At 45.7% G+C, this 9,403-nt stretch overlaps 1 long non-coding RNA gene across 2 annotated transcripts; it reads right to left on the bottom strand.

Annotated features, from left to right (window-relative positions):
• Nucleotides 1-245: 245 nt before the first annotated feature.
• On the bottom strand, nucleotides 246-8,407 carry LOC115086096. Of its 2 annotated transcripts, none has more exons than XR_003855072.1 (4): nucleotides 8,053-8,407; nucleotides 2,458-2,523; nucleotides 1,982-2,268; nucleotides 246-1,820 (listed from the first exon to the last, which is right to left on the bottom strand). It is a non-coding gene; the product is annotated as an uncharacterized LOC115086096 (long non-coding RNA). The 2 variants fall into 2 exon arrangements; XR_003855073.1 differs by having other exon boundaries at nucleotides 1,982-2,051.
• Between the last annotated feature and the right edge of the window lie 996 nt (nucleotides 8,408-9,403).

The raw sequence follows: 9,403 nt of genomic DNA, 5'->3' as shown, positions 1-9,403 counted from the left end.
TTTTCCCCTCTTCCTGAGTGTTCATTCCTTCTCCATCCTCTGTCTTTCTACTCCCACTATCTCAGATTCCTTCTTCACTGCCCTTATCTGAAATCCTCTCTCTCACCCCATCCTCCGGATCCCTTCCACGTTCCTCTATTCCCCCCCCCCCCCCACACACACACACACATTTCCAGTACAATCAGTAAGATCCCTTCCTCCAAAATAAATTAACTGCACACAGAAATGATAGAAAAGTACCTTATTTTTGTAAAGTAAAATAAACATATACACAAATATGCAAATTAATGCAAACTTATGCCAATTTGCTACATAATTGCTGCAGAATTTTTTAAAAAATCTGCTGCAGAATTTGATAACTCTTGCAGCTCAGGAAGAGAGCACCCTGTAGCCTGTGGCTGTGTGTGATATCATGAAAAAAACAAAAACACAGAAACAGGAGGTAAGGCAGTTTGCTGTTTATGAGTGTGTCTGCTGCTGTGCTGGGAGAGACAACCAAAGACAGGAGTAGTTTTGTAGAATCAGAAGCTGGTGCACAGGAGAAAAATCACAGCTTGAGTTCAGCAGGAGAATAGTGAGGAGGAGAGAGGCTGCTGACCAGTCTGGAGGCAATGCAAAACAGACCTTTTATTGCTTGAGAGCAGAGGAGCTGTGGAATCCGAAGCCTCTCATAGGAGTCGATGCAAACGGCGTGTGTTTCACTAACGCGCGCACAGCCACATTCCCTGGGCGCCCGATGCAGCATTAAGATGAGGTGCTGACCTAAATAGGACGCACTAAGGAAAAAAATGTGCGTCCCTAGCGCTCGAACACAACGGGAGCCCAGAACTGTAACAGGCGCATGGTTGTTTTATTCTGCTGCAGGCCGATTTCACCCCTTGCTATTGTGCGTGTACATTTTACTTGTAAAGTCTGCCTCCAGAATTTTTTTTTTTTTACATCAAACCATTACATCATAACTTTATTTTTAAAGAACAAGCAGTAGATTTAAGTGTTGCAAGGATACTGAAGTAGGAGGAGCCACAGAGAGCAGTATTTTTTGTTTTTTTCGTGTGCTCTTGATTCGCCTATATGACTTAACGCTAGACGCGGAGCTGGAGTTAAATTTGCCAGGTTAGAAAAGGTGTGTTGGGTGCCCAGCGATTTTCTGCATCACATATAAATTCCATGTAGATGAAGCCGAGTACTATTGGCTATGCAATGGTTTTGGGCGCCCATTGTGGACATTCTAATCTCATTACATCGGGAGCTAGTCCAGTGATTCTGAAACGCGCATCTAACCACTCGTAAATCTGTGTGGTAGGCTGGGCGCACTTTATTGCATCAGCCCCTTAAAAGTGGGAAAGAAAAGCTAAGAAGGGGTTTATTATGGGAGTGAAAATGACCAAGAGGTAGGTGGCACCTCATAAGAGTGTCTGAGTGAGGAAGCCTGAGCCACTGCAACACAGAAAATCTGAGAGAGAGAAAACCAGAGGGGCTGAATCCAGTACTTTGAGGCAGAGACTGTGATCCTGCTGTAGGAATTTGTGAAAAAAAACGTGCTGGAGAGGTTACTGAAAGCAGGCCTGCAGAAAATCAACATTTATCCAGCTAATGTAGCAGGATAGGTAACTCTGCCCTGAAACATCTCTATCCTGCTCCAGATAAAAAAAAGTTATCAAGCTAACTCACGGCAGGTCAGTGCGGTGGGATTTTAAATTCAGACATTTTTTCAGATAAGTCTGAACTTAGCTGGACAAATGATGCTGGATATGGGTCTTAAAGTTCACAGTGTTGATTGTTAGACACCGATTGCTACTTTCCTGAGCCAGTGTGGAAACCTGTGCAAAAAAAAAAAAAAAAGGAAAAGGAGTTGTTAATGAGAGAGTTGAACATGAGATATATCTTCCTGCGCTTTAAGGGAACACCTGAAAGGAACTCTCCTGCCTGAAATTGTGTTTATAAAGAAAACAATGTGTACTGGAAAGGCTGTTACATTTACCTCTGAGAATTCCAGTGCTTCACCTGTTGCTAGTCAAATTCCCTCCTTCTGCTAAAAGCGACTCTTCTTTCTTAAAGAAGACAATAAATAAAAGTGGTTGTAATGATCCAAGGGCTTGTTCTTGGGACAAATTTATTGTTTTTGTTGTACTTACATTTTTTCTTTTAAAATTGCCCCCCTTGGTCTCTCCTCTCAACCTCCAGAGGACCATATTGACGGTGTGGGGTTTCCCATTATTCAAGTGGGGGTGGGGAGGGTCAGGTAGGATCCCCTTTTCCTATAAATTGCTGGGAAGGCAGCAAAGTCTTCAGATTTCATCCGATAACATCGGAAGCCCCTTTGTGTTACTGTGACTTGGACAGAGTGCAGGAAAGACCCAGATGTTGTGTATGCTCGCCCCCACTAACTAGCTTGCACTATCCTCTGTGTGAATAATCGACTGCTGCATTTGAAAACCACAACAAGTTCTCACTTACCGTAGGAGCATATTCCACGCAGAGTTCTGTAACTGGAGGACGTCAGCTTTCAGCATTCAGTTCATTCTGTAAGGCAAATAGAACAGGTAGACAAAATGAAGATGATGATAACATTTGAATGCATTTATCACATAATAAAGAGGGGTGTGTAAAACATTACCAAACTGAGAAATACATTGCTGGAAAGCAACTATGGGGCTCTAGCCAAAAGGCCATATTAAAGGCAAAGATAAAATTTCAGGGGGAAATGGGGGATGATGTACTAATGTGCAAGAAGGTTCCAGAGAATGAGCTTGTACCGTGCAATTCTTTTCTCCCCTATCAGCTTATTTAAAAATTATTTAAATAGCTTCAGAGGGATATTTTTGTCATAAAATCCAAGCATAATTGCAAACGTTATTGAAAAAAAAAATCTTAACTACACCTCATAGCTTTATATGATTTTTCTGTGCATAATTTTGCTATGGCATACCTGCTAATGAGCAGATCTGCATGATTCTTTAGCTCATTAGCAATTTTGCATAATATTTGCAAACACCTTCACAGATACAAAATTATGTGCCGAAAAATTGCAAATATGACTGCTATTATTACTATTATTTATCATTTCTAACGTATTAGACATATGCAGCACTGTATAGATGACAGACAGTCCCTGCTCTATGGAGCTTACAATCTAGTCAAGGCAAACATACGTGAGAAACAAGAGTGACATACAAGACAAACAACAGCTTGCATAAAAATTCACAAACATGACTATACACTCGATTTGTCATTTTTGTGCACGATATCACATGTGCGACAGCATTTGCGTCGACCGAAAGGAATGAATGATAAAAAGAGATTAGATGAAGGGAAAGTGGGAAGAGGAGCTCTTACTCATGCCCACCAAAAGTGTTATTCATTATTTTCCCTTTTCATTGTGGGATATGGAATGTCACAAGGTCTCCCTCACCACCACAGCACTTCAGTGGGCAGCACTGCAGTAAGAACCTGTGACCAAAACTGTAAGGAGGGAGTTTTCAGAGCGACTAAAGTCGTGCTTTGCCCACAGAAATACATTTCAGGGGGTGAACTGTGAGTAGGGATGAAACTTACTTGCAAGCTTTTTTATTTTAAAAAGTTTGCATGAAAATTATCGGGGCAAAATTATGTGGGCAAAATAACAGGTGTAATTGGGTGCATGTAGATTTACAGAGAGTTTTCAAAGCGAACTTATGCATAAATCTACTTAAAATTGGTGTAACTTATTTGCTGGCCAATTTATGTGCAACGTTACAAAATTCTCCCCAATGTTATCTCACATTGCATAACATGGGTAAGCTAGATCTCCTGACTGTTGCCCACCTCTCACCCATTACAATAAACAAGACACACAAGCAATAAACGGAGTAGATATGGCCACAGTTTATTGAAATTACAACCGTACACCCGAGCCCAAGCAAAATTACCACAATAACACATATGAATACATTACATATCCCCTACCAGGCTGTTCTTCACGTGATCAATTACTTACAAGCTGAACCACCATCAGCCCAACCAGCTTCCAATGTGGCCCATTCCTTCAAAAATCCCACACACCCACACACCCCAGCGTTCCTCTGCCTTCCCGGTCCCTCCCCACCACAACCCATGTTTAAAACCCCACCTCCTTTACACACAATAACATGTCATACCAGAACCAATCCTGGCTCAGGTTACTCGCCACGTACAAAAGCATTACAAAGATTCATTTTTGTTCCCCCACTGTGGCCCCATCAATTCCATGAAAACCCTCCTCAAGTGCCTCCTGCAAAGCATTATTGAACAGATCAAGGCCCACATCAGACAAATGGACACCATCTAATCTATAAAATCCCACACAACTATCCTTCACCCAATCATGATGCAACCAGAAACCCCCTTGGCAAGTCAACCATTTACCAATCTGAGCATTGACCTTTGCAATACCACGCCGCCACAAGTATACAAGTCTATTAATAATGCCTGACCATACAAAAACTGTCTGGGCCAAGACATTCATTAGCAGAGACAAATCTTTCCTTACCACAGAAATAAACTCCCGGCAAGTCCAATGACCCAAACTGTTTTCCCCCATTGGTATCAACTGAGTCCACTGCATCCTGCGATGTCCTAATCAGCAATCCTCCGATCAGCGTTGGACAACCCCAAATGCTCTCCGTATGGGCGAACCAATGCCCGCTGATATGGCCAATAAATGGAGTGGCCCACTACCCATGTTCACCCCCATGCCACTGACCTGTCCCCGTGATCTGAAAGAAAACAAAATCATCAGTGCCTTGAATACCTAAAACAACCTACCAAAGCCCTCCTCTGAACGAATATAATTTTAAAAAGTCCACGAATGCCAACTCCTGATATGCTGAATGGCTTCCCCCGCAAACCCAGCTTGAGCTGCACTAGAAGCAGTACCGATTCTGAAGGAATGTGTCCCATAATCCTCAGGACTCCACTCCGCCGCCCCAATCGCTTTCTTCAGAACCATCACAAACTGGTATCTTGTCAAGGGGGAAGAATCCTGATGAAGCAGGAAGCAACCACCAGACAAAGGACGTGCCCCCATATAGTGCCTCACTGCCTCAACTGGGCACACCAATCCCTCCCCCCCAATACCATGCAGCATTACCTCCAGCCCTTTTGGACCTAAGATTATGCAAAGTAATGCAATCCCCCTCCACGACTACATCCTCCCACAAAAGAACTGACACCCCTGGGGCCTTAACTGAAGAAGCCACCAACTGCCCAACTCATAACACCACAAAAAAGGCTAACACAAGCACCATATGAAACAAACTCTCGAATGCAGACCAGCACTCCCCAGGCAAGGCAACAACCAAGCCCAACAATTGCTGAAAAAGTAAAGGATGCCGTTTATCATGGGCTTTACCTTCTATCCACCCCCAGCCCCCCAACATGTGGCATATAGGAAAACGCATCATTGGATTCCCATATCCCATAATCTTCTGCATGAAGGAAAAACTGTGACCCTAGAATGCACAGGGGCCAAGGAAAACCCCAAATGCTTCTCCCTCAAAATGTACTGCATCACATCCCTGTCAGCTACCGGGTCCCCCCTCTATCCCAGTTGTCTCAAAAATTGAGATGACACAGCATAACTCTTGATAGAAGACCAAGTAGCTGGAGACACAGAAGCACAGATTATGTTGAAAGCTTCGACGTCCCAATAGTTCACAGGGAAGGAGGCACCGGGATTCCTCCTTCTTTTGCTTGTGGAGCCAATTTTTGGAAATTCACCCACTTGAAACAAGAAAGTGCAACAGCCAATAAGTTTTCCCTACCAGGCATGTGCCAAGCTATCACAGTAACATTCTAGCATAAACACAAGAGAAAAAATTACCGTAAGAGGGCAGACACCTGAACAGACTTAGCTGACCTCCTGTTAATCACCTCATCCATGCTCAGATTATCACACCAAAACATTTGTTTGTCCTGCAATTTATCCCCCCAAATTGACAAAAAGCTACCACCAAGGGAAAAAGCTTCAGAAAAGTAATGTTCTTGAACAGGCCACTTTTCCTCCATTCTGCTGGTCAACTCTCGGCATACCAGAAACCCCTCCAATACACCCTAAGACCTGTAGTGCCTGCTGCATCAGAATATAGCTCCTAATCCACTTTAGACACCACCACTTCCTGGAAAACGCTTAATCCATTAAATGATTCCAAAAAGGAATCCCAGACAGCCAACTCCTCACAAAACCACCCATTGACTCTGATGTAATGATGCTTGCAATGAACCCCTGCCATAGCTCGGCAGGCAAAGTTCAAAGACCCTATCAAAGATTGCATCTGACACAAAGATACCTTTTTGGACAAACAGACCAAACACATTCATAGTCTCAGAGCCACCACCTTTTCCACTGGAAATCTGGCCATCATAGCAACAGAATCCAACTCTATACCCAAAATGTTAGCCGAGAAACCAGCCCCTCCATCTTCTCCCTTACAATTGGAACGCCAAACTGATGCATCAAATCCAAAAAGACAGCCAAAACATGTCCGCATCACCCCTGGCTACCTGGGCCCTCAAACAGAAAATCAACTAAATAATGGACCATGCTGTCACAGCCCAATGCAAGAATGAACTAAACCTCTAAAAAAAAAAGTACAGGAAATCGTGCAACCCATGGGCAAACACTTGTCCACAAAATAAGGATCACGAAAAGGAAAACCCATCAACAAGAAACTCTCCGGGTGCAAAGGCAACAACTGAAAAGCAGACAACATCTGCCTTAGCCAACAATGCTCCCTTCCCAGCTTCCCATACCAGAGCCACAGCATCATCAAAAGAGGAATAATGCATGGAACACAAATGTTCAAGGACAAAATCATTCACAGATGAGCCCGGAGGGTAGGAAAGGTGCAAAATGAATCTAAAATTTACCTGCCTCCTTCTTAGGAATCACTGCCAATGGGGACAAATGCAAGCAAGGAAAAGGAGCAGAAGAAAAGGGGCCAACTATCCTACCCAGCTCAATTCAGATGACAACTTAGCCCATGCAATGCCCTCCATACGGGACACCGACCTAGAATTGTGAACCTGAACCCCAAACCCCAGACCATATAAGGGACCTGAAAATCCAAAGAAACCCGGCCCTCAAAAACTCTGCTGCTGTGGTGTCCGGATACAGTTCCAACCAAGACATCATTTTTGCCACATCAACTAGTGAATGAGCAATACCCCACAATGCCTCACTGTTTAACACCGCTACCGCTCCCAACCAAGGAATGCTTGGGACATTTACTGGCCGAGTGACCGGCACTACAGAAAGAACACGCATGTCTAAATTTACACTCCAGGAACAAGTGGATTTATTAAGCCATCAGCATACATCTGAGCCTCCCCCTTTTGCCCCGCTGGAACTTCCCACTCTAACTGCTGTCCCCGCATCAGCTGGGGAACGAAAGGAAGCCAAACTTGACCCAGCAATCCCCACTCTAGTCCCAGATGATAGAATCTTATTGGTCATCCATGTCAACCACAAAGTTATGTCCTGAGTATCCCAGGCCATAGATTTATTTTCCACCTCTTATCTCAAAACTTCTCATCATAATTTAACCAAGCCCACCCCTTATAATCACGAAAAGCATGAGGATATTATCCCCATAAGCCAGCAATGCTCCATATTGAGTAGGATCATAATGATCCACAACACTGGCCAAATGAAGAAAACAGCGCACCCAGTTTAAAATGTTCCTAGGTACCGTCATACCCTTGTCATCTCTTTTGCCCCCTTTATGCTTCTTCTTACCTCTCTTGCCCCATCTCAGCCTGCCCTCAAGCAACCTGAAAATATCTATATAAAGTCCGCTTTCTTATCTTCTGCCTAAGGCCTTTAGGAAACCCCTCCCACAATTCAGTTAGAGCCACCAAAGAAGGATGTGCCATGGCCTGCTTGGACCCCTCCCGATATGGTCCTGCACATTTCACCTGCAGAAGAAGAAGATGAAGAAGAATAAAAAGCAGAAGACGAGGAAGAAGAAGGAGAATAGTCATGCTTCCTTTTCTTTGTAGCCTCCACACCAGCCCCGCTCTGACCCTCAGACTCACCTGCAGGTATAGGTGGAACAGGAGCTGGAACCACGAGACCTGCATCCTCTTTCAAGCTATTGGCACCATCCAGAATGCCACATGGGTGAGCGCTTTGACTCAGGATCATTCACAGGTGAGTCCACAGGAATAGTGACATCAGGAGCCCCTGCAATAGAAGACCCCACCCCTTGGCCACCTTTGACCCTAGCAGACCACTGGTCCTGTGAAAAAGTTCTAGATGCAGCAGAAGAGGCATGCCCACCCCAAAAAAACCTCTAGAGGCACTGGAAGCCCTGGCCCAGGTGGAAAAACCTCTACCAGCCAAAGGCACTTTGCCCATACCGCCTTGCCCTCCAAATCCTATCCAACCTGGAGCAGGAATGCCCCTGCTCCAATCATAATCCCACCCCCGGCCAAACCAACCTGTGTCGCCCCCCCCCCCCCCCCCACACCCCACCTGCTGACCGGCGAATGAGGGACCCCAACCAGTCCCACCCATCCACTTACCTGCCAGAAGTTCACTGATCCACCCCTGGCAGGCTGGGCACCCCAAGCAATAGCCAAAGGATCCCCAAAGGCTCCCAACTGACCACTCACATCCTGCACATCGACACTAGTCTGCCCTGAAAAATGAAAAGATGCCGGGGCAAGACCCACACAAGGGATTACAAGGGGATCAGGCTTCCTAACCTTACCCTTTCCCTTTTCCGCCCTTCCCCATGGCCTGGCCTGCCCCCCCCCCCTCCCAAGGGCGCGGGGATCAACCCAGATGACACTGCAGGAGCCAAAGTTGCGCCTAACACATTCACATCCCCACCCACCCACCCCGAGCCCAGACAGGGCCGACTGACCCACACACTCACCCAAAGACGACTGCAGTTTCATCTGGATTGATCCCCACGTCCTTGGGGATCTCACGGCCCTACCTCGAACATCCAGCACAGCAATCCTGCTGGAGCCACTCACTTCCTGCCCCCAGATCCAAACAAACACAGCAGATGGACTAATGTTTCCCGAGGCACTGCTAGCCACCCCCTCCCTCAACGGAAATAACCCCCTCCAGCCCGGAATTTGCCTGAACCAGAGAGCTGCCTGCGGGCTCCAGCCCCGCCACTGCAGGCACCATGATTTGTTCCACCAACATCGCCGAAACACCAAGCTGCCCACTGACAGAGGCCTGCACCTCCACTCCAGGATCAAGTGCGTGGAACGACCTCTCTCCCGAACCACGAGCCACTGACATACCATTCGTTGTCCAACTCAGCCCTAAGCAGAAAGCAAGGCAAAAAAAGAAAAGGAAAGGAAAGGAAACAGTTAAGCCTGTCTTCTAATGGTATTATCCAGCCAGATAACAAAACAGAGAAGGGGG

Source organism: Rhinatrema bivittatum, chromosome 2 (assembly GCF_901001135.1).
Source record: "Rhinatrema bivittatum chromosome 2, aRhiBiv1.1, whole genome shotgun sequence".
NCBI classification, from domain to species: Eukaryota; Metazoa; Chordata; class Amphibia; order Gymnophiona; family Rhinatrematidae; genus Rhinatrema; species Rhinatrema bivittatum.
The sequence above is the reverse complement of the archived record's forward strand: the minus strand, read 5'-3'. Positions and strand labels throughout refer to the sequence as shown.